Here is a 26,084-nt window from a genome sequence, read left to right as displayed (position 1 = left end):
TTCTGGGCCCTCCCACATCAATCATCAATCAGAAAAAGCACACCACAGTCTTGCCCACAAGGCGTTCTGGTGGGAGCATTTTTTTTTCACTTGAGGTTCCTCTTTCAAAATGACTCTTGCTAGTGTCAAGTTGACTTAAAACCAGCACAGCCTCCCCAGCCAAAGCAAATCCTCCTCAAAGCTCAGAAACCCGGATTGCATTCCTGGAGGTTTAAATTTAGATTTAAGGATCCGCGGGACTTATGCTTCTGTGGCCTGGTCTGGCTTGCATCTTTCATTTGGAGGACTTTCTGGTTTAGAAGGCAGCTCCGGCAATTAGTTTGGCATCCCCTCTCTCTGGACTAACTCTAAGAGCTCGCTGGCCATTCCTGAGCCTAATCCCAGATGAATGCTGTTTGTTTGCTGAGGTCAAAGTCCCGGTGCTTCAGTTTCGCTGGTGTTTACAGAGGAACAGGATCGGGAATGTGGCTCAGGTAGAGGGCCCCGCTAACCTGCAGAGGCCCTGAGTTCCACCCCAGCACTGCAGAAAAGCACAGTGTGGTGGCACATGCCTGTGCCCCTAACTCTTGGGAGGATCAGAAATTCAAGGCCATCACAAGATTGAAAGCTCGAGGGTAGCCTGGGCTACATGAGACCCTGGCTATAAAAATAAAAACAAAATTTTAATGGTGATTTTGAAAGAAAAGATTCCTGAAATTTCTTGAAGATTCTGTAATAGAATGGATTATCTTTGCTCTTTTCAACTTAAGGGGGAAAAAACCCAACTAATTGCTTCTAAGCAGCAAATTCTATTCCAAGCCCAATAGACTATTGTGACAAGCCCTCCTGGGCTGTAGCTGCTGAAATATTCTCCTGGTGGTCTGGCTTTTGAATTTAATCACTTTGCCAAGAAAAAAATAAAAAAAAAATAAAAAAAAAACAAAGTTCCACCTTCAACCTGGGAAGATTAAATAGTTCCAACACCTTAACAGGTTCAGCTAAGTGGAATCTTAGTCAAAAGAGTTTGTGAGGTATTTCCAGCCAGCAAGAACAGCCCCCACTCCAACATCCCCACCCCAACTCCAACCTCCCCATCCACTCCACCCCCCCCACACACACCCCAGGGATTAGGACACTTTATTCAAAGGCTCACAAAAGCTTTCCCTAAAGGAGGAATTCTGGCCTGACTTTAACTAGGAAACTTCTAGGAGGCCTGTCATTCATTATTCGCAGACACCCAAAGCTAAAGACAGAAAGGTCGCAGGAGACCCAATTTCTGTAAAGCAAAGGTTTGCCCCAAGTGAAGTATTCTGGAAAAATCTTACAGGGCACATCACCCCAAAATGAAGTCTACAGCCACACCTGGGTGTGGCACATGTCCACAATCCAAGCATTGGTGATCCTGACGCAGGAACCTGAGGGTGGCGGGGCCGCAGAGTGTAACCCTATCTGGAAAACTTAAGGGCCAAGAGCATAGCTGAGGGAGACAGCGCCTGCCTCACGTGTGTAAGGCCCTACGTTCAATCCCAGCCCTGCAAATGAGAGAAGAAAATTAACGATGCCCCAGAAGGAAAAGCAGGTATATAGCCTAGAAAACAAAGCTCAATGATAGGTATTTGAAAAAATGGTCCAGTGTGGTAGCTCAGGCCAGCCTGGGCTACACTGTGAACCCTTTCTCACAGGAAAAAGAGTCAACTCTACTTTTCTCTGTGAATTGAAAAGAGAGGAGGTGGCACTGAGAGCAATCTTACTTTAAAGCTAAAGGTTGCTGCGATGTTTGACTATGAAAGTAGAGACCAGTGGATTCTGGTCAGGCTAATTGAGGCAACTAATGCCTATTTCTTATGCTTGTAAAGCTTCCCACTGATCATTTAAAAATGTATTTATGAGGGGTGGGGAGAGGAGGTCAGAGGGCAATTACAGCAGTCAGTTGTCTCTTTCTACCTTGTTTTGAGGCAAAATCTTTCTGGTTGTTTCTGCCATGCTGCATACTCCGGGCTAGCTACCCTCAGACTTCTCACAGATTCTCCCGTCTGGTCACAGAAGTGCCAGGAAGACAGATACACACTACCACATCCAGCGTTTTCTGTGGGTCCTGGAAGCTGAACTCGCGCTGTCCGACTTAGCCACAAGCACCTGTACTTGCTGAGCCATGTTCCCAACCCCATCAGGATGTGTGTGTGGTGTGGTGTTTGTGTGGTGTGTGTGTGTGTGTGGTATGTGGTGTCTGTGTGTGTGTGTAGTGTGTGTGTGGTGTGTGTGTGTGTGGTATGTATTGTGTGCGGTGTGTGTGTGTGTGGTATGTGTGTGGTGTGTGTGTGTATGTGGTATGTGGTGTGTGGTATGTGTGTTGCTGGAAACTGAAGACTGAATTTAGGGCCTTATGCAGGTTTGGCAAGCACTCTACCACTGAGCGATGTTCACAGCCGTTTATTTTCAGTTTGAAACACGGCCTCACTAAGTTGCTGAGGCTGGCGTTGAACTTGCAATTCTCCTGCTTCAGTCCCAGAGTAGCTAGATTGTGGGCCTGTGCCACCTGCTGGGAATGGCTCCCAAGAGTCTTAACCAGTCTTTGTTCTACTAAAGCTTTCGACTGATCAGATGAGACCCATCCACATTTGGAAGGGCAATCTCTTATAGTCAAATGTTATTCTCACCCAAATAGGCCTACATGGAAAAATTCAGAAGAATAGTTGACTAAATGTCTGGGCACCATGGCCCAGCCAGCATGACACATAAAATGACCCATCACACCAGGGTATGGAGCTATGGACCTATGACCTAATCTTTACCCAAGGCTTTGGGGTGGAACTAAGTACTCTTCGGGAAGAATAGTGACAGACATGTCCACTCTAGAGAGACAAAATGGCAACAATAGCAATGCTGGTGGCAGTGTCCCCTCGCTATCACCACCAGCCTTCGCCTGGCTGTGTAGCTGCGAGTCGCCTTCTTTAGTCTCCCGGGACTTCAGTGACCCACTCAGCTCCCCTAGCACACTCCCCGTGCCCTGAAGAACTGAAGCGGATCCTAGCAGCAGCAGCTAAGATCCCTGTGATCCAGAGAGTGTGACGTACTCATTAAGTACCCCTGCAAGATAAATGACCCCAATGTGACGCCTAAGCATTCAGCATGTGCAATTAGACTCTGTGTGTGCCTGTGTGTGTCAGGGGTGCTGTTTGCTTGTTTGCTTTCCGTTAGTAAAGAATTTAGGATCAGTTCAGCTAGGTGGGTCCTCCATAGGGTGCCACTCAGGAAGTTAGCCTGGGCAAGAGGGCCACTTTAAGATGGCATGCTCCTGTCTGTGTTGGCTGTTGGTGGCAGCCTCCCTGCAGGGCTCTTTGCTTTCTCGCCACAGACGCAGAGGCTTTCTTTCTCCAGTGACCTAAGAGACAAAGGTGGACATCACAATACTTCTGTAATTTTTGTCTGTGTGAGGTCACACGTCATTGCTGCCACCCCTGATGTAATTCCCATGAGAAATCACTAAGCCTTGCTCCTGTGTGAAAGAGGAAAATTAGAAAATTAGGCTCCTGCTTTTTCCCCACCTTCTCCCCACAGTGCTGGGTTGGAACCTAGGACCTTGGACATGAAAAGCAAGTTCTCATATTTGAATTCATCTCTACCCTGGGTGTTTGAGCACAGTTCTCTCTCCGCAGCCTCGGTCTTGGGACCCTCCTATCTCAGCCTGTAACCTGGGTTTATAGGCATATACCAGCACCATTCCTAGCTATAGGGTCTTGTTTTTTAAATGGAAATATGGGAAACAATTCGTAGATGTATTTTTAAACTTCCTCTGGTGGCCAGGCTCCTTTGGGGTCATTGCCTGAAGGTCTCATAAGTTTGGGCATCTCTCTCGCGATGCGCCAGTGTGACCAGCAGCCTTTGCAGAAGTGGTGGTGTCTCTCCAAAATCCAGTAAGACATCCTACAGCCTCTCTCTCCTCTGTCTGTCTTTGTCTGTCCTTAATTCTGTCTGTATTTTCTCTGGGAGAAGCAAATCACCAGTGTGGCCACCTTGAGATTAAGCCATACTGGAAAGAGCCTAAGCCTTCCAATGGACAGCCAGCAAAATTCTGAGGTCAGCCCAGAGTCTGGAAACAGATCCCTCAGGCCCAGCGAGCCTTGATAAGCCTGAAGCCTTGGCTGGGTTTGGGCTCTTCACATATCAAGACTTGTGAGACCTTAAACCAGAGACACTCAGCAAATGACTCCTACACTTCTGACCCTTACCGCCTACAGATAATAAGTATCTGTTGCTCTAAATTGCCGTGTTTCAGGGTAACTTACTACATAGCAATAGATAGTTATGTACTTCTGTACTTTATTCCTGAAGAAGAAATAAAGGCACAAGCGAGCGAGTGTGTGTGTGTGTGTGTGTGTGTGTGTGTGTTGTGTCCATGCCTTGAGAAGAGAATAAAGGAATAAGATTCCTGATCTACTTAAGGCATTAAGGAAGATGTGAGCATCTTTCAACCCTCAAATGATAGTGAGTTTCAGGTTTCTGTGTCTTTACTGACCATCCAGAAACCCTCAACCAAATCCCAAGTAGAAATTTGTTTTGAAGCTGGAGATTCCTGCTTGCTAAGTTGTAAACTGACAACTTGAATACGTGCCCAAGAATATGTCAGAGCTGGAGGATGGAACAGGCAGTAAAGTACCTGCCACATGAGCATTGGGGCTTGAGTTCAATCCCAGAACCCATTTCCCCCTTCTTTAAAAGAAAGAAAGGAGGGGGGGGAAGAAGGAGGAAGGAAGGAAGGAAGGAAGGAAGGAAGGAAGGAAGGAAGGAAGGAAGGAAGGAAGAAAGGAAGGACAGATGTGTTGGTGTACATTGTAATCTCAGAACTGGGGAAAGTCCAATCCCTAGTGTTGGACGGCTAGATGGCCAGCTTAGCCCCGCTGGAGAAGTCCAGGCCAGCGAGAGGCTCTGTCTTAATAAACAAGGTGGGTGATGCCAGAGGAACAGTACCCAAAGGTTCCTGTGGCCTCTATACACACACACCATTCCAGGCCCAAGTGCTATGGTGTGGCATACTCTCACTTCATCGTGCCCCTGGCCCAGGCCCCTGGTGGTTCTGGGTTCCCACAGCCATCACTGGCAGCAAGCTGAAAACACACTGTCATTGAGTGTCTATAGTAGCAGACCCTAGCAAGCAGCTTATGAACAATTCAACGGTGTCTTTAGGCTTAACAGCAAAAAGAGTTGTACAAACCATATTCCATCACTCACCCCAAATACTAAACTCATTTATTTGATAAATCATGTGGCAGCCCGTCCTAGGCATTGAAACCCTATCTTTAAGTGCCCTGAGCACTGCAGAAAACTGCTGATGCCACACCACAGAAGAAATGCAATCACCCAGAGCTGAAGCCCTCTTCCTGCACCTGAAGAAAAACCTAGCCATCTGCCTCCCACAAACCCTCGCCTGTGAACTCACATGGGTCCCAGCTTCGGACAGGTGCTTTGAGGACTTAAGAATGCTGACTAGGCAGTACTCTGGAAACAGCTACTCCCCCAGGGAAATCTGCTAATCTCACCCACACTCGCATGACTATTGCATAAAACCGGAAGGTGAGTGTATTTGCCACCAATGAGAGTTGTAACTATGCCAAGGACCAGAATGCTCAAATATTCATGGACTATCCCTGCCTTCCATTTTTTCCTGGCCCCTCTCTGTTCTCATTCTTCATGACCCTCTGAAGCTTCTATTTGATGGAGATTAGAGTTTTGCTGACTTGCCCAGTTCCCAGGAGGTTTCTCCTGGTCCCACAGCTCCAAAATATCTTTTTCTAAGAGGGCCTGGAATTTATGGGCAACAGACATGGGCTACCCCCAAGACCCTCAACAGCCGCTCTTTCCCCTCTCCACAGTAGGGGTAGGCAAGGATCTCCCTGAAAGAACCACTTAGTAAACACTTGTACAACTTCTGTACTCAGTGTCAGCACAAGAAAGGCCACGTAGATGAAGCATGAAGGAGTGTGGCCTCGCTCAAGGAAGTCTTCCGCATGAAGGCAGTGTGAGTTAGCTGGACTTGGCCAATATTTGTGAGTGTGAATTGCCACACTAAGGTGCTGCCTGGTCGTGGTGTGGGGCCTCTAAGACCCCGGAGGTTCATAAGGCTCTATCCTTCCAAAAAGGATTAAGGCTCTAATAAAGCCTGTTCCTGGTTTGGTCTTCTGCCTTCGGCTCTCTCTCTCTCACTTAGTGTTTCTATTGTCGTGATGAAAACCACACCAAAAGACAAGTTGAAGAGGAAAGAGTTTATTTGGCTGCTCACCATCAGAGGAACTCTAACAGGGCAGGAACCTGGAGGCAGAAACTGATGCAGAGGTCATGGAGGGGTGCTGCTTTACTGGCTTGCTCAGCCTGCTTTCTTATAGAACCCAAGACTACCATCCCAGGAATGGTATCACCAACGATGGGCTGGATCCTTCCCCATTGATCATTGTGTCTCAGTGGGGTTGGAGACATGGGTCAGCAGTTAACTGTTCTTCCAGAGGACCTAGGTTCAATTCCCAGTACCCACATGGAGGCTAACAACTATCTGTAACTACAGTTCCAGGGTACCTGACATCCTTATACAGACATACACATAGGCAAAACACCAATGCAAAGAAAAATAAATAAATATTTTTTTAAAAAAAGCAAAAATGCCCCCAGCTGGATCTTATGAAGGCATTTTCTCAAGTAAGGCCCCTCTCAGTCAACTCTAGCTTATGTCAAGTTGACATAAGTCCAGCCAACACATGCTCTGTAGGGAAATAGGAACAAGGCCCTTACTAGATGTTAGCATCTAGTTCTTGAACTTCCCAGCTTTCGGAACCATGAAAGAATGAACTTCTATTCACTACAAAATCGCCCAGTCTCAGGTATTTTGTAATAGCATACAAACAGACTAAGGAAGCTGGTAGATGAGATGCCGGGTCTGGAGATTGCTAAATCCTCGTCTGGAAGATTTCCCCAGGCCATGGTTCTTTCTTCGAGCCCTATTCTTTCCTGACTGAGAAGAGAGAGAGAGAGAGAGAGAGAGAGAGAGAGAGAGAGAGAGAGAGAATTCTTTCTTTTCTGGAAACAGCATGGCAGATGACCATCCACTAGAAAGGTTCCCAGGTCCTAAGTGCTGAACCTTCCTTCTCCCTGGTTTCCAGAGCACGAAGACACGAGCAGGCAAGAGACATCACATGGACCAGGGGCATCAACAAGGATGCTAACACAGGATATAGAAAGTTCTAACAATGTATGAAGAGTTGAAAGCACTTTAAAAAAAAAAAAAAAGTCCTATACCCCAAGATAGCCTTGAACTTTCTATGTAGCTGAGAATAACTCAGACCCCCCCCAATATTCCTGCCCCTAGCTCCTAAGTGTTGGATTATAGAAGTGCCTCAGTCTGTATGGTACTAGGGATGGAACCTGGGGCATGTTTTTGCTAGATAAGCACCCCACCAGTGAGCTCCACCCCCAACTCTAAAAGCCAGATGCTTAGCCACATCACACCCTCTCTGCCTTCCAAACACTCTTGGTCATTTCAGTGCTGGGTTCCTGGCCAACTCTGCCACTATTTAGCGGTATAACATCACTGTAAGCCTTCCTCTGCTAGGCAAGTGTGCGGGGCAACTTACAAAAGATACTCAAAACAGCAGCCGGACCCATCTAAGTGCTCAGTAAGGGTTAGGTCTGAGTCTAACCTGTGGGAAGGCCTGGTATCTCAATTGGTTTCCTGTTGCGATAACAAAACACTCGAAGCTGAGTAACTTATAAACAAATGAGGTTTGTTTTGCTAAGTTCTGGAGGTTTGAGAACGGGGTGCTGGCTTCTGCTCCTTTCTGCTAGGGGCTTCGTGACTGACGGTGTCACAGTGGTGACAGAGTATACAGGATGAAGAAATCACACAAGGCAGGAAGCTAGATTCTGGAGAGGAGGCAGATTTGCTTCTTTTATAACTTTACACTCTCAAGAAAACTAACTTGCACTGAGAGATCACCATGAGTCTTCTCATGCGTGCAGCACCTTCTGTGACCTAACCACTGCCCATCACTGCCACACCGAGGACCACATTTTCTGACCCAGAACATGCAGGATGCACTCAAGCCATATGTGATCCACAGCACAAGGCTCTTCTTTGCCTCCGAGTGCTAGAAACAACAGCAGTGGGTAGATACTTCAGAAAGAATGATTTCAAATCTAAGCGAAAGATCCTTACTCAGAACTAGCACATATAGGGTAATGGTCGATGGTTCTCAAAGCAAGCATCCTGCGGTGAGATAGATCTGGGAATTCTCAGGTAAGCCATGGGGAACAAGGTTCTCAATAGCTAGATTGATGAGTGTATTACTGTTGTGATATATATATATATGATGCTTACCTACTTACCTACTCTCCCAACCCACAACCACCCAGAGCACCTTTAGAAACCAACTTCCCACAAAGGGCCATTGGAACGACACACAGGGAGTTGAGGGAGGCAGTTCGGTGGGTAAAATACTTCCTGTTCAAGTCTGAGGATAGGAGTCCAGATCCCCAGTTCCTACATACAAAGCCAGGTCTGGCAGCATGCTGCTATAATTCCCGTGCCAGGGAGGCAGAGACAGGAGACCCCCAGAGGCTTGTCAGCCAACCAGTCTCTTTGATATGATGTGCTTCGGGTTCAGAGAGAGACCCTGCTTCAAAAAATAATGGGAAGAGCACCTGATACGGACCTCTGTCTCCCACGCCTGCACACACAATTGGGTGCACCTGTATACACACATGCATACACATGCATACAGTACACATGTCTATGTGTGCACATGCAGACACTGAAAATGACCTAGCTTTTTATGTGTGGATTTATGAGGGTGTGGATATAAGTCATGGATCTAGAAAGGCCATGGGAGGTTTTGAGGGAGGGAGGGAGGAAGGAAGGGAGGGAGGGAGGGAGGAAGGAAGGGAGGGAGGAAGGGAGGGAGGAAGGAAGGGAGGGAGGGAGAACAAAATGCTGGTGACATGAAAGTAGGGCTGTAAGTTACTGGGGGTGCTGGGATGAAGGGAAGAGAGGCAGAGGAGAAGAAACTAGAGGGTGTGTATGAAAATGCCATAAAGAAAAGCAGTGCTTTGGAGGAGAATTTAAACAAATTCGCAAGGGAGGGAAGGAGGGATGAAGGGAGAGAGGGAAGGAGGGAGGGAGGGAAGGAGGGAGGGAGGGACGGAGGAAGGGAAGTGATGTGGGAGTGTCCGCTCTTATTTCAACAGGGAAGAAAGAAGAAAAGAAGGGAGGGAAGAAGGGAGGGAGACGAAAGTTCTTAGGTTGGCTAGTCCCTTTCTGTGGATGTCCTCAGCATGTGAAATAATGTTCAAGATGTGTCCTATGTAAATCCAATCTGAATGTGTCATACAAATGTCATTGGGAAAGAGCAGACAGCCTGCACCCCAAATTCTTTTGTCTGTGTCACTGGCTGGGTGGCTGGGAAGACCAGCTTCCTTCTGTTTCTGAATCCTCATTTTCACCGTTACCTTCTTCTTTTGAGGTAGGGTCTCACATAGCCCTGGTTGGTGGAAATTCTATTGGTAGCCAAGGATCGTCTTGAACTCTTGATCCTCCTGCTTCTACCTCCCAAGAGCTGGGATTACAGATGATCCACATTGGCCTATGCGAAGCTGAGACTCAACTCAGGATTCTGTGCATGGTGGACAGGCATCCTACCAACTGAGCCACACCCCAACCCTCCTCCACCTCTTATATTCTTTACTTTCTCTTGTCCTACTTCTAGTTTATTTAGGTGCACATACATACATATACACACACATATCATACATGCACACACACACACACATACATATATACACACACATACATATACACATGCACACACCACACACACACATACACACATGGGGGGGTATGCATGACTAAGCATATGTGCAGAGGCCAGAGAGGACATTATGTATCCTATCTATCATCCTCCACCTTATCTTACTCCTTTGAAACAATCTTTCACTGAACCTGGAGCAACAGCAAGCCCTAAGAGTCCTCCTGTCTCCACCCTATACAGTGCCAGATTTACAGGCAGACACACAGCCATGTCCGGCTTTTTATGTAGGTGCTGCTATCGGAAATCAGGTCTTGGTGCTTACCCAGCAAGCACTCTCTCACCACACCATCTTGCCAGTGTCTTCTCCCCCATTTCTAACAGAAAAAATAAAAAAAACTGTCCCTCAATAGAAGCAAGCATGGCACCTAATTCTCAGGCTGTCTATGTTACAGCTAGGTAAGAGATGCCACAAATTTGGGGGACAGTGCCCAAGGCCTCGGTGCTCTCAGCCTTGGACTCAAAGTGCCCAGCACCCCGGGTCCTTGAGATAGACATCTTAAAGGCATTCTGACTTGGCCAAGGGCAAGAGCTCCTGACCACACTGGGGACAGTGAACACAGCAGGGCTGATGTCCAAGATCAGAGGCAGTGGGAGCGTAAGCAGTGTTTAGCAGTAATGGGGGTGTTTGATGCTCATTTTGTGAGCAGCTGTTGAGAGGAGCGGGCAATGACTCTTTCCTTTCCTGGTGCTTTCTGCCATGGTGACAGATCCGTCTCCTGCACAATTAGTCAAGATTTCCTACTGGGTTCAGTTATTAAATACCTCCTGCTTTCTGAATCATCCAGCAGGTTGGGAACATCTTGTTAGCTATCCACAATGCATTTCGGTCACCCTGGGGTCTTCCCAGAAACCAGAGCCCACCTTGGGTTTCCTTTTGTCCTTCCTCTTGTCTCTGAAGCATGGAGTGAGAGATGCCGGCGGGGACCGGGCTCACAGCTGGCCTACCCTCTCCATGTCACTGTGCCTTGCTGGTGAATTAGAATTAAATTTCCAGTAATAGAAGGGGGCCTACAGATGAGCAAGTTCTTTCCTGATCTAGTTGAGGAAATAATGATGACAGAATTGTCATCTAAAATAAAGTCAAGGGAGGCTGGAGAGATGGCTCAGTAGTTAAGAACACTGGGCTGCACTTCCCGAGAACCCGGGTACGATTCCCAGCACTCACATGGCAGTTCATAGCCATCTAGCTCCAGTTGTAGGGGATCTAATACTGTCTTCTGTCCTCTACCGGCACTAGGCACACAAGTGTGCCTGTGTGTCTGTGTACATGAGTTTAGGTGCCTGTAAAGACCAGGGACATCAGATTCCCTAGAGCTGCAGTTATACCTGGTTGTGAGACATTTGACACTTGACAGGGTGTGAAGAAGAACTGAGCTCAGGTCCTGTGCAAGAGCTCAGATCTTCTGCAAGAGCAGTACACACTCAACTGCTGAGCCAATCCTTCGACCCACCACTTTGATTTTGAGGCAAGGTCTCCCACTGAACTTGGAGCTCACTAATTCTACTACACTGGCTATGCAGCAAACCCTGGGATCTGCCTCTCTCAGTCTCCCCAGTCTAGGATTACAGATGTGTGCTGGCATGTTCAGCTTTTTACATGGATGTTCTGATTCAAATTTGGGTCTTCCCACTTATGCAACAAGCAATTTCCTCAGCTGTGTTTCTGGATGTCCTACTTGATTCTGGATCTCCTGGTGGCATTTGATCATTTCCTGTTCTGTGTGCTAGGCTTGCCCTGATCTGTGCTTTCTACAGACATATGAAGCAGAGTTGATTTATGACATGTGTCTGTTTATTTCAATATGAAGTCTGAGCTGGACTGTTTCTGTTGGGGCTGGCTTTTGCATGCTCCTTATTAATGATACCTTAATTTTTGTATCCCTCTTTACGAGCAGTTGTATGCTGCTCATTTCCCCTGAAGAATAACTTGTGGGAGTCATTTGAAAGCTAGGAATTATGGGCATGCCTTCTAAGAGAGCGTATACCTGCTTTCTCCTGGTACCTAAGCCAAGGTTCAAGGCTAAGGTGGCCTATACCACCTGATCCCAAAACCTGGCCTTAAATCTAGTATGAAAAGTTCCATTTACATCACATCCATCAACAGCCTTCTTCTTCATTCTCTCAGCTAAACTACAAAAGTGTTCATACTTTTGTGGTGCTCAAAAAGTCTGCAGTGCTTGTCCTAGCAGTCCAGATAAGAAGACAGTCAGGAAGACTCTCTTCGAGGGAGTTAGGGCTGTGGCAAAGAAGCAGATGGGGAACTTGGAACCAAGAAGCACTGTCTTTGTAGTGTTTGAAAATCATCTATCTGGCTCTTTTTGGCTCGGAAATTGAGTAGAGGAGGCCCGAGCAACCCTGTACAATAAACACCTGGAGGCATCACCACCTCTGACTTCACGCTTTGTTATAGAGCTACAGTAATGAAAACAGTTTGATATTGGCATAAAAACAGAGAGGAAGACCAATGGAATCCAATCAAAGATCCTGATATTAAATCACACATTTATGAACACCTGACTTTTGACAAAGAAGTTAAAATATAAAATGGAAAAAAAGAAAACATATTCAACAAACGGTGCTGGTATAACTGGAAGTTGACATGCAGAAGAATGCAAATAGATCCGCATCTATCGCTATGTACAAAACTCAAGTCCAAGTGGATCAAAGACCTCAGCATAAATCCATCCACTGAGAACCTCATAAAAGAGAAAGTGGGATGTACCCTCTAATGCATTGGCACAGGAGACCACTTCCTAAATATAACATCAGTAGCACAGACACTGAGAGCAAAAATTAATAAAGGGGACCTCCTGAAACTGAGAAGCTCAAATGGTTGAAAGACACTTAAGGAAATGCTCAGCATCCTTAGCCATCAGGGAAATGCAAATCAAAACAACTCTGAGATACCATCTTACACCAATCAGAATAGATAAGATCAAAAATACTGATGACAGCTTATGCTGGACAGGATGTGGAGTAAGGGGAACACGCCTCCAACTGCTGGTGGGAGTATAAACTTGTACAGCCACTGTGGAAATCAGTATGGCAGTTTCTCAGAAAAATAGGAGTCAATCTACCTCAAGACCCAGCAATACCACTGTTGGGTATATACTCAAAGGATGCTCAATCATACCACAAGGACATCTACTCAACTATGTTCATAGCAGTATTATTCATAATAGCCAGAACCTGGAAACAACCTAGATATCTCTCAACTAAAGAATGAATAAAGAAAATGTGGTATTATTTGGTGTTAAATATATAATGACATCTTTAAATTTGCAAACAAATGAATAGAACTAGAAAAAAACAATCCTGAGCGAGGTAATCCAGACCCAGAAAGGCAAATATAGTGTGTACTCACAGATAAGTAGTTACCAGACATAAAGCAATGGATAACCAGCCTACGGTCCACAACCCCAGAGAAGCTAGAACCCTCTTCCAGAAACAGATGGAAGCAGATGCAGAGATCCACAACTAATCAACCACTAGGCTGAGCTCAAGGCAGAGAGAGAGATGAGTGATAATATGAACATAGAGGTCAAGACCATGATGGGAAAACCCACAGAATCAGCTGACCTGGACTAGGGGAAGATCACTGACTCCTGACTGACAACTGGGGAACCTGCATAGGCCCAAACTAGGCCCCCTGAATACAGATGACAATGGTGGGGCTTGGGCAGGATATGGGGCCACTGACAGTGGTATGAGGATCTAACTCTAATGCATGAACTGACTTTGTGGAGCCTCATATCTATGGAAAGATACCATGCTCATCCTAAGGAGGAAGGTGGCTTTGTCTTGCCTCAAAAAGGTGATGGGACAGACTTAGTTGACTTCCCAGTGGAGGGAGGAGTGGATGAGGGAAGGGGTGGGGTGGGAGAACTGGGATTGGCATGGAAGATTAGATAGATAGATAGATAGATAGATAGATAGATAGATAGATAGATAGATAGATAGATAGATAGAATTTTTTTTTTTAAAAAAGAAAAGCTTCCTTTACATTTGGTCCAGTTTTTCTCCAAGGGTCTTGAGATCCTGTTATCAAAGAGGGGGTACACTGAGGCAACCCTTTTGGTTCCCACCTCCCTTCTCCCCGAGAGCCATCAAAACAAAGATTAAAGTCACAGAATTCAGCTGATGTCCTTAGTTCCAAAGTGACCTTACACGACTTGTTTGCAGCACTGTCCCTCTCTTCCTCCCTTGGAGCCTCCTAGTTACCCATCTGCCTTTTCTAGTCTGCATGAATCTCTTCCCTCTTCCTAAGTCTTGGCATTACCTCCTGGTTTCCAGCACCACCATGGATGGGCTGCCTGATGGAGTTTTCTTCAGATGGCTTTGAGACTGACTCAATTCAACTCAAATCTTGTTCAATGCAAGACTGCATTGTACAACCCCATGTATGTTTATAATGACAAGGCATTTGTAAATTTTAATCATTTCATCCAACACAGAAGACCAAAGTTTACAACAAAAGAAGGAAGGGAAGAAAACAGGAAGGAAGGAAGGAAGGAAGGAAGGAAGGAAGGAAGGAAGGAAGGAAGGAAGGAAGGAAGCAAGCAAGCAAGCAAGCAAGCAAGCAAACAGACCAATTGGGGGCTGGAGTTATAGGTCAGCTGGTAAAGTGTTCACCTTACAAGCATGAGACCCTGAGTTTGCTCTCCAGAACCCACATAAAAAGCTGGGTATGGTATCACAAGGCTTGTAAACCCAGTAATGGAGAGATAGAGACACTGGGGTTCAGTGACCAGTTAGCCTAGCCTAAGGCAAGCCCCAGGTCCCAGTGAGAGACTCAGTCTTACAAAGCAAATTTGATGTCTCCTGAGGAAGGACACCATGGTTAACCTCCAGCCTGGCCTTTACACATACATACACACACACACACACACACACACACAGAGAGAGAGAGAGAGAGAGAGAGAGAGAGACAGACAGACAGACAGACAGACAGACACAGAGAGAGAATTAGTGTAGAAAAGGGAACAGTGTTAGAAATCCAGGGAAACAGGGCTGCAACCAATTTCTGTCCGTAATGAATGAGTTCCATTAACTTGGACAGTCCATCCTAGTCATTCTACCCTCATTCATGAATGACATCAGACCCACCTTCCTCTGGAAGTCGGTATGGGATGAAAGAGGCCTGGTTAGCTCAGAGTCTGAATCATCATGTCATTATCCCGATTAAGAGCTTTAAGGTCCCACCTTCTCTCCAAGTGTTTCACCAACTTTGTTATCATGCGGCTGCTTGTCTTCCAACCCATCCTGACGTCTCCATCCCCGGAAGCCTGACTGTGTGAAGCAACAGTGTGGGCTCATTATCCCTAAATGCCCTACGGAAGACATACCTTTGCCCCGGACTCCGTGTGTAGTGAGGACTGTTTAACGAGGTGGCTGCTGGAGGAGACTGTGGGGGCTACACAAGGCAGGTTACATGTGCAGATGGAATACAGTCTTACAGCTTCGGTACAAGTCATTTTCTCCACAGATAGGAAAGGCAAAGGCAATGAGCCTCCTGCAAGGACACACTGTACATGGGGCTGTTCAGTGGCTTTGGCTCAGTGGGTCAATTTTTTTTTAAAGATTTATAGATTTATTATATATACAACATTCTGCCTCCATGTATGCCCACATGCCAGAGGAGGGTGCCAGATCTCAGTACAGATGGTTGTGAGCCACCATGTGGTTGCTGGGAATTGAACTCAGGACCGCTGGAAGAGCAGCCAGTGCTCTTAACCGCTGAGCCATCTCTCCAGCCCTCAGTGGGTCAAATTTAACCTGTTCATTTGGTAAACGAGGAAAGATTCAGAGACATGGAATAAGACACCCAGGACCACAGATTCTCTTGTTAGGAAGCCATACAGTTATCCTTGCCCCACAGTTAACAGTTAATGTGTATGTGACATGCTGAGGGTAGGGATTTAAAAATGTGTGTTATGATGATCAAATATATCCACAGGTTCTTTAACATTTCTATCCCTGTGATGGCTAAGCTTGCCTGTCAACCTGATTGGCTCTATATTCAACTAAGGGACCCACACAGGTGGGTCTGTTTCCAGGAAGGATGAACTGAGCAGGGAGATCTTCTAACAGAGTGGGCAGTTCATTGCAGTGACCACGAAGGTAGACAAGTAGTCCAGGAAGAATATATATTCATCCTATTGGTTCTATTCCTCCAGTGAACCCTAAGACAACCCCCAAACAAGTGGAGCGGAGCCAAGCATGGCAGTACATATCTATGCTGTCTTTGGGGGAAGCTGAGGCAGGAGACTCTTGAGTTTGAGACTAGCCTGAGCTACATAGTGAGCCCCCTTATCCCAACTAATAAATAACAAAGCCCAAAGAGCAAAAGGTAATTCCCCTTTCCTTCGATGTGATCGTTCTTTAGATACCTGCTTCAAGTAAAAGGCATGTGAGGAAATGGTCCTGAAACTCCTGAATGGGGATCATAAAAAGATTCCCTTAGTCCCTCTTTTGGTCTAGCTGCTATATATATATATACACACACAGATGAAGAATGGTCAAGGTTCCTTGGTGGATAGCTGTCTGCAGAGGAATGGCGGTTGCTTGTGATCCATCAGGACTAACTTGTCAAACGCAGCTCTAGTCTGATTCTCAGCCCCCATCATGGCTTCAGAGAACACTGGTCCCAGGCACACCTGACTCACACGAGAGCACGTGGGCCAGAGCTGTCTGCTCAGCTACTGACAGTTTACTGACTCACACACATTGTGGGGGGGTGGCAGGCATTCATTGTCTGAAGCACCTAAGGTTTGGGAATGATTGTTATAGACATACACACACACACACACACACACCACACCACACCACACACACACACCAAGTTAATATCTGATTGAATCAGACTTTGTGAAAGTAATAAAATTTTTATTCAGCCAAGTATAGTGGCCCAAACCTGGCTGAACCAGGAGGGTTGCCATGAGTTCAAGGCCAGCTTAGACTACCTAGTGAATTCTAGACTCCTGGTCTACCATGTGATTCTCTCAAAACAACAAAATGTAGCCCCATAAAAACCAAGGTTGTCAAGATGGCTGGGCAGATAAAGATACTTGCTATCAAGCCTTAAGAACTGAGTTCCATCCCCAGGAATCCACACGGTAGAAGGAGAGAACTAATTCCCTCAAGGTGTTCTTTGACCTCCACTCACACATCGACGGTGGTCCATGTGCCTCCTTTAACCCCCCATTAATAATTTAAAGTATTGTAAGTAAATAAATGATTGTCTAGAATTGAATCTAGAACTACTCAACCCTTAGCCTAGTTTATTTTTTAAGATTTATTTTAATTTTAATGATGTGTATGTCTGTATGTGAGTATTTACTTGTGTTTGTCAGTTCCGTGGAGGTCCAAGGCATCAGAGCCCCCTGGACCTAGAGTTACAGGTTGTGAACTACCCAGTATGCATGCTGGAGACAGAACTCAGGTCCTCTGCTAGAGCCATATGTGCTCTTAATCATTGAGTCAGGCCAGCCTAGGCCTTAATGGCCCTGCAGTAGTGTGTCGCCTGGTGAAGTCTCTCAACCAATACTGGGCAATTTTATACAAGGAATAAAAGCCCTGGGCTCCTTAACCCAAGACACAAAAGCTCGAAGTCAGCTGGGGCCAGACAGATGACATGAGTGACGGAAGCTGAGCTGAGAAGTCTCCATTCTTGCTCCAAGTCCAAGAAGTGTGATGATAAATACGTGACCTTCACCTCAGGATCAAGGAGACAAAAGGACAGATGGAGACCCTGGGAACAGGGCACACCGGACCCATCTAAAGGGGCAGAGGCGCCCTCTTTGAGCTGGGATCTGAGGATGCATCCACTGCAGGGCTCGCGCCCGATATCTGTTCTGATGGGACTGCTCCAGGTCTCCCTGTGCTAAGGAATCTCAACCTTGTGCTGTCAAATCTAATTCTCCCAGGAGCTGGAGAGCTGAACTTTTTTATATGAAATCCTTGACATTAAGGCTTGAGCAACATATATCGATAGATAGATAGATAGATAGATAGATAGACAGACAGACAGACAGACAGACACAGTGTGTGGTAGGGTGAGTATAGGACCTTTCTGAGTAACCCTGTTGTCCTAGAATTCACTTTGTAGATCAGGCTGGCCTTGAATTCTTAAGACCTACCTGGTGGCACAAGCCTTTAATCCCAGCACTTGGGAGGCAGAGGCAGGAAGATCTCTGTGAGTTCGAGGCCAGCCTGGTCTACAAGAGATAGTTCCAGGACAGGCACCAAAAACTACAGAGAAACCCTGTTTCAAAAATCAAAAAAAAAAAAAAAAAAAAAAAGACCTACCTGAGATTAAAGGTGTGTGCTACTGTGCCTGGCTTTTCTTTGTTTGTTTGCTTTTTAAATAAGTATAGAGGCTAAACCTAAACTAGAGGTAGTAATTACAATCTCTGTTCTGAACTGGGGAAAGAGACCTTGGCTGCTCACTGTTAGTTTCACGCTTTTTGTTTGTTTGTTTTGCTCCGTTATCTAAACTAGGACAAAACAAATAGGAAAGGAAAAGAGAAAGGAAGGGAGAGGAGGAAAGGAAGGTGTCTTGACCACTGGAGTCTCCAACAGTCCCCAAGGTGGAAGACAGACAGATGGTTTTCAAGAGGAGGAGCAAATGGGGGGCCCTCAGCGACTAATTTTCCAAGGTTCAGAGCCACTAACTGGGAGCCCTTCGACCTGCCAATTCTGCCAGGGGGCACCCCTGCTAATCAACTTTTTATTTTATTTTTTCTAATCACCTTGGAGGCCCACTCCATCTTTGTTCGGCTGTAATCTTCCTTAATTAGATAATTGAAATAATCATCCAATTAAGTTGGTTCCCCTCACCCTCCTCACCAAGTTCTTGCTGGATCCAGCTGGCTCCCTCATTTCGGCTGACGCGTTCCTTGCCTCACGCCGGGCCCGAAACGGGTCTCAAGCTGTTCGTTTTCTTCCTTTGCAGTTTGCCGTTTCAGTTCAGAGGCGCGACAACTAAATTTCAGTTCTGGTCATGTCAAAACAGACTCCATGGGCGACTAAAAGCCGGAGCTGCAGCTGGCAGAGTCACAGCGCTGCTGGGCAGTTTCCAGTGGCAGGGATTCCGATCCCAGGCCTGGTATTTACTATTTACGAACTGGCTGATCCCGCTTGTGCCATTAGGTCTGTCAGCAAGCATCTGGACTTGGGGGCGTGGAGGGGGTGGGGCTACAGTTTCCTCATCTGTGAAATGGTGTTCCAACCAGGACCTGCCGCCTCCAGACTGCTGAGATCTGTAAGTAAGGCTGACTTCTGCTTGTGTGAGCTAACCTAGTACCAAAACAAGTTGGAAGGAGAACAAAAGGCAGGTGGAAAGGAAGAAAGAAAGGAAGGGAGAGAAGGAGCGAAGAAGGGAGGGAAGGAGGGAGGGAGTACCAACCTTGAACTTCTGATCTTCTAGCCTCCCCTTCTAAGTGCTGTGATTACAGGGGTGCAGCACCACACCCAGTTCAATCCAGTTCACACGGTGCCGTCTGTGCCGAGCAAGCGCTCAACAAACCGAGCGCTTCTACCCACTTCCCCATCCCCCTAGTCCCCCGTCCCGTCCCCAGCACTAGATTTTTCTCCCCCTGATACAGATTTGACTACATAGTCCAGGTTGGCTTGGTACCTGCAATCCTCCTACCTCGGTTTCCTGAACTTTGGGATCACAGATGTGTGCCACCATGCCTGGCTCAAGGTGACGTATTTATTTGTTGTGCTACTGCAGAAAAGGAAGAGAAATCGCAGAGATAGGCAAATTGAGAGTGGTTCTGGACATCCTTCGGAAGGTCAGAATGTGGTGGGGGCTCTACCTGCTTCTTTAGAGTCTGGATCCTGGTTTACTCTAAACCCATGTAAGACGAAACCCACACGAGAGACTTAAAGGTAACTAGCTTTCCTTCAGATAGATTCTTACAATGAAATTTTAAGTCAGTATTGATTTTAAGTTGGCCAGAATGCAAGATCCATGGGCTGAGGGCTGATAGGGCCACAGTGTCTGGGGACTCGCTGAGAAATACGAGGTAGCAGGCGCGGAGCTGTTTCTGAAGGCAACTCCGAGCCAATTTCAAGTGATGCACTGAAACATTTGAGTCAATCATGGCGGTGTAAACCCGTAATCCCGGCGTCCGCCCGAGAGCTGGAAGCCAGGGGATCAAGAATTCAAAGTCACCCTTGGCTACACAGCCAGGTGGAGGCCAGTCTGGACTGTAAGAGACACTGTTTCAGATAAACAAACCATTGTAAATGAGGGTGTAAGTAAGGTACAATACACATGTCACCTATGGAGAGACATTAGCAAAGGCTGCATCCCCAGGACTGTGGAGTAAAATGACAAGCTGTTGTGTCTCAGAAACTCGGACCCCCATGAGTACAGTCTAACTGTTGGAAGGCTGAAGTTGGCCTTTCACCTGGCCCAGCCTCGGCTGTCCTTCATTCTCTGTCAGTGACCCAGCTCCCAGCAGCTCAGCTCCGCTCTCCTTCAGTCCTTTGGAGGTGGGTGTCAGACTACGGGAGCGAGCAACTCGGGGAGAAGTCTGGTGTTTCTGATGGTTAGAAACTATACCAGCTGTGAATCACTTTTAAAAATGAAAGGAAAATAAATAAATAAAGCAACCATGAAAGAAAAAAAAAAGGAAGAGAAGAAGGAAGGAAAGAAGGAAGGTAGGAAAAGAAAATGAATTTTCTAAGTTTTTTAATGGTGGCTTTCTTTTCTGGTACGTGCTTTTAAATGTAATCTTACAGTCCTATGTAAAATGGGGCTAGTGACATGGCTCAGTGGTAAAAAGCATTTGTCGGTTTTAGGGAAGACTAGGGTTTGGTTCCCAACACCCACGCGCTGGCTCACAACCATCTGTAACTCCACTTCAAGGGGATCAGACACTGTCTTCTGGCCTTCTTGGGCATCTGGCATACATGGGGTACACACACGTGCATGCACACAAGCAAAACACTCATACTGGTTAAATAAAATAAATATGTCTTTAAAAGGAGAGGCGAGGAGAAGGCTCAGTGGGTAAAGGGTTTGCTGTGCCGTCACGAAGGTCTAAGTTCAGAATCTAAGCACGCACGTAAAGCCTGTGACCCTGGTGACAGAGAGGCAGAGACCAGTGGATCCTGAAGCTTGTTAACCAGCCTGCCTAACCAAAATAGGAAGCTCCAGGTTCGGTGAGAGACCCTGCCTCAAAATAAAAACAAACAAATGAAAACCCCACCAAGGTGGAGAAGCTGAAGAGAGGGCTACTCGGTCAAGGGACCCTTAATGGAGGGCTTCTTAATGAAGATACCTGGGCTCAGTCAGGAGGCTCCCAACTGCCTACAACTTCAGTTTCAGAGGATCAGGCTTGGGCACTTGCACACACATGGGACATATAAATTAATGCAGGCACACACAAATACACATTAATCTAAAAGTTAACAAATCTAGCCAAGTGGTGGTGTCACACACCTTATATCCCAGCACTCAGGAGGCAGAGGCGGGTGGATCTCTGTGAGTTTGAAGCCTGCCTGGTCTACAGAGCAAGTTTCAGGATAGCTAAAGTTACACAGAGAAACCCTGTCTTGAAAACAAAAACAAACTTAACAAATCTATTTTTAAAAATAAGATCAAGAGCCGGGCGGTGGTGGCGCACGCCTTTAATCCGGGCACTCTGGAGGCAGAGGCAGAGGCAGGCGGATCTCTGTGAGTTCGAGACCAACCTGGTCTACAAGAGCTAGTTCCAGGACAGGCTCCAAAACCACAGAGAAACCCTGTCTCGAAAAACCAAAAAAAAAAAAAAAAAAAAAAAAAAAAAAAAAAAAAAAAAGATCAAGAGTAATAATAGAGGATTTCCTGACGTCAGTCTCTAGTCTCTGAAAGTGCATTCATGAAAGTGCTTCCCTGGGTGAGCATACTCACCACCACACAAACACACACATACACACATAGACATCTACAGAAAAACATATATATATATATAAAACACATACACACACATGCACGCATATGTGCAAATGATCATAGTCATGCATGTATGAGGAAACAGTTTCTTGATACTCATGCTGAGATTCAGCCCACACACTTCTTCAGAAATATACCATGGTTTGATACTCTCCCTATCAGAGCGGTTGAACTTTAGCTGGAGTCTAGAGAGAACACAGAGAACATTCCAGACAAACTGGTTTCCTGCATATGACATAATCTCTAGTTTTGCCTCTGGGCCTAGGATACTCAAGTGAGGAGCCAGCAGCCACTGTGCTTCCTAGGGATCCCCGCCTCTTGGAGTCCATGTGTGTACATGTGCGTCTGATTATTGAAATCAGTAGGGGACTACAGGATGGTGGAGTGTGACCCCAAACTTAGGTCATCAACGTTACCTTTAGCTTCATGCTACATTCTCTTGAATCACTCATCTACCACGCAACAGCAAGCTTAGCTATAGCAGAAACAGCCCCCCACTCTGGCCTTCAGACCAGCACAACCCACGACCTGAGCACAAACTCCCGAGGTGCCCAGAGCCACAACCTAACCGCCAATCACAGGTTCCTGACCTCACACAAACAGAGACAGGTTATGGTTTTGTTTGAAATGGCTGCGTATTGAAGCGGTTTGTTGGACTGCAATAGGTAATTAATACACAGGCCCTCCGTCTGCAAGGCTGACTCTAACTCTGGAATTCACGAGCCCTCCAGGCTCAAAGCAGTTCCACCTTCTCCGGTACTCCCCAGCCCACGGGGATCGCTTTTCCCTCAGGGGCATTCCTCTGTGTCCCCGTCATTGCTGTGGACCAGAGGTAGGACACACAGCTCAGCAAGGACCGGATATCTCTGTGTGTGCTCTGGATAACCAGGTTGAGAATTAGACAAGTCCAGGACAGTTCTAGAGCAAATGACAGTGGTACCAGAACTGCTGGGGTCTGAGCCTGGGCTCTGGCAGCTCTAGTAAGCTAGGCTAGGCCACCCAGTCTCAATTAAATAAAGTTATAATGAAAAGCAGTTATGCCACTGTTGGGAAGAAAGACAAATGGAGCAGTGTGATGAGAGACGTACCTGCCCCCACCATTAGGGTCTTCACAGAACACAGCCTAACTAGAAGGCAGGAGTTATGTATAGCTAAACCGTCTTGATCGGGGTGTGGTCCTGCCCATCAGTCATTCCTCCTTGTCACCATTCGAAGCCCGTGCTTCACAGAAGGTAGTCTGAGAAGTTGTCGGAACTGTAGGAAATCTCTTTCCAGAGATCGGCACCGGTGTTTCCATTTTTTCAGCACGATTTTCCCAAGGAAATGCCAGTATGCTGAGGTGCATTGCTTCAGGAAGCTGAAAGCCAATGGGAAGGGGACTCCCTGGGAGTGTTTTCCTTCCTGCCAGGAAGGTTATAGTAATACACAGTTACCTGCCTCCAAGGGGTGCTGCTACCTCCCCAGGGAGGCCGCAAGAGGGAAGAGACGCAAGCATTATTTACCTGATGCTGGGATGTACTAAGAAATAAAACTTTCCTTTTCTCATCCTGGATCTTGCTCCAAGCATGTCTCTGCCTAGCTGGAGAGTAGAGAGAGGAATATATTTCCCTACTAGCCAAATCTCGGACATCCCCAATGTGGCTCTGCCACTGTGCAACAGAAGAGAAAAACACAGAGTTCTGGGCCACACATCCCTGTCCTAGCTCCCCCACCCTATACACACACACCTCTCCACCCCCCCATAGGACTTATGGGGATGATGCTCATATGGGGGGGGACTAGGAAGAAGAAGAATCAAGACCCTTCAAGTGCCCTCTAACAATGCTGTGTGAGTGTCTTCCTACACTGTGGACCCCTCAGGGACACTTGGCTAGCATTACTTTATGCAGTTATGTTGGGGGATGGGCACCATTCTCTAGCCAATCCTTTGCCAGCCAAGCCGTGAGCCCCTGGGACTGAGTGCATGAGTCAGAGGAGCGAACCTTCTAAGTTGCCTCTGTGGGGCTGGTGCAAGCCCTGGCCAGCACCCAGATCCCACCTTCTTTGCCCCTAGCCTTACATTCCTTGCCTGTGGCAGCCTGCTGGTTCTCATCACAGGCCAGAGCTCTTTGGCACCTGCCTGGCCCCACCTCCCAGGCCCAGAAATTCTGGATACCTTATGTGTCTGTCACATGAGGCCAGGTAGCGCCAGGGATCTTCTCAGACTTCTCTACCTACAGCCCCTAACCGCCCCTCCCACCTGTGCACCAATGCACAGGGTCCAGAGAGTCTGGGTGCCAAAGCCAGAGGCCGGATCTCCCAGGGACCATCAGCTCCCTCACACTTGCCTGGGGATAGGATCCACTTCCCCGACCCTTCTTCCAACGTTTTTTTCTGGATGATTCCAGATCTCTTTTCTCTAGGATTTGAATTTGGCCTGGGGATTTTTCCCCCCTCCCAGCACAGGGTGAGCCAGTTTAGAGCACCTCTGACATCAACATGCACACGTGAAGATGGGCACACCCTGCACACACACATGTGTACACACTCATATACTATAGCATTGTGCGCGCGCGCACACACACACACACACATACACACACGGCAAAACCCAATGACAAAAAGCTGGCCCCTTTCACCCCTCATGCGTTGGGTAGCACCTACAGGAAGCAACATCTGTGCGGTGGCTGCCAGGCCTGGAGAGATGTGGAACCCCAGAGAGGACAGTGCCTGAAGACTAATGGGGTCCAAGGCTTCCAGAAGCCACCAGGCAGCTGGGAGGTCAGAGGGAATGGACGCTCCAGGGGTGTTGAGCGGCAGATGAGGAACCCCTCCTGAGAGCTTTCCACCTGACTCAGTGAGAGGGAAATGAGCTGTTGAGAAATGCCTTTCCCTCGCCACTCCAGAAAGCCTGACTGTCAAGGGCCTTGTCCCTGGCAGAGGTCAAAAAAGGCAGCTGGACGACTTTCACGCCAATCAATGGCCTCTTTATTCTCAGCTCTTTCTCTCTCACAGGGACAATGAGACTCCTGGCTCAACCCTTGAGCTAGGACGTGGCGAGGAAGCACAATTTAAAGTGGACCACCAAAGCACCCTGACAAAGCCCTAGTGATGGGATCCTCTAGCAGTGGGAAGACAAAACCCCCTCCGGTGCAGAGACGATGGGTGAGGGATTGGCAGTGAGACCCCAGGGTAGCAGTCACACACTGCAGTCTGCAGAAACTGCTTTCCACAAAGCCAGGTTCAAGTTACCTGCAGGGCTTTTGTATGGCTGGGTGGCTTATGCAAATGTGACACTAACCTTGTAGCTCAGAGGAGAGCAGAAGCAGCCACTGCTTGTCAAGTCACCACACACACCTACACACACACACACACACACACACACACACACACTTCCAGCCTCCTAGAAAGCTCACCTGGACAACCAGGTATTCCTTGTCTCATAGCTTTGGGGGGGGGGGGTTCGAGACAAGGTTTCTCTTGTAGCTTTGGAGCCTGTCCTTGAACTAGCTCTTGTAGACCAGGCTGGCCTCGAACTCACAGAGATCCACCTACCTCTGCCTCCTCCGGAGTACTGGGACTAAAGGCGTGCGCCACCACTGCCCGGCCACAGCTGTTTTCTTTAAACAAAACACTCTCAATTTATTTCTCCCTCCCACGCGTTATTTGAAGCATAGCCTTCTGAGTTATTATCACATGCAAAAATCAGCCACGAGGATCGTGGTCCTGCCTTCTGCAGGCACCCATTTCTCTTATCATGTGGACTCTTTTTTTTTCTTTTATATTCCAATTAAAGTAACTGCTGTTTCTGGTAGTAATAATGTATTTCCTTTCTGAACACGAAGCACAAGAAAGTGCAAAGTTTATAGAAAGTTGCCATCAGGACTGAAATCTCAAGGTCCAAATCAGGAGCAGAAGGAGAGAGAGCACGAGCAAGGAACTCAGGACCCCGAGGGGTGCACCCACACACTGAGACAATGGGGATGTTCTATCGAGAACTCACCAAGGCCAGCTGGCCTGGGTCTGAAAAAGCCTGGGATAAAACCAGACTTGCTGAACATAGTGGACAATGAGGACTACTGAGAACTCAAGAACAAAGGCAATGGGTTTTTTTATCCTACTTCACATACAGGCTTTGGGGGAGCCTAGGCAGTTCGGATGCTCACCTTACTAGACCTGGATGGAGGTGGGTGGTCCTTGGACTTCCCACAGGGCAGGGAACCCTGATTGCTCTTCCGGCTGATGAGGGAGGGGGACTTGATCGCGGGAGGGGGAGGGAAATGGGAGGCAGTGGCGGGGAGGAGGCAGAAATCTTTAATAAATAAATAAAT

The 26,084-nt window shown here is 47.2% G+C and overlaps 1 long non-coding RNA gene across 1 annotated transcript in view; it reads right to left on the bottom strand.

Moving 5' to 3' along the window:
- Positions 1 to 18,959, bottom strand: part of LOC126506108 (uncharacterized) — a 34,160-nt gene extending 15,201 nt beyond the window's left edge. Inside the window, exon 1 of the long non-coding RNA XR_007593110.1 lies at positions 18,675 to 18,959. This is a non-coding gene — a long non-coding RNA (uncharacterized lncRNA). The remainder of the gene's footprint in view (positions 1 to 18,674) is intronic.
- Positions 18,960 to 26,084: the final 7,125 nt, after the last annotated feature.

Source organism: Alexandromys fortis, unplaced genomic scaffold (assembly GCF_014885135.2).
Source record: "Alexandromys fortis isolate MF-2015 unplaced genomic scaffold, M_Fortis_MF-2015_v1.1 scaffold_48, whole genome shotgun sequence".
Lineage (NCBI taxonomy): Eukaryota > Metazoa > Chordata > Mammalia > Rodentia > Cricetidae > Alexandromys > Alexandromys fortis.
The sequence above is the reverse complement of the archived record's forward strand: the minus strand, read 5'-3'. Positions and strand labels throughout refer to the sequence as shown.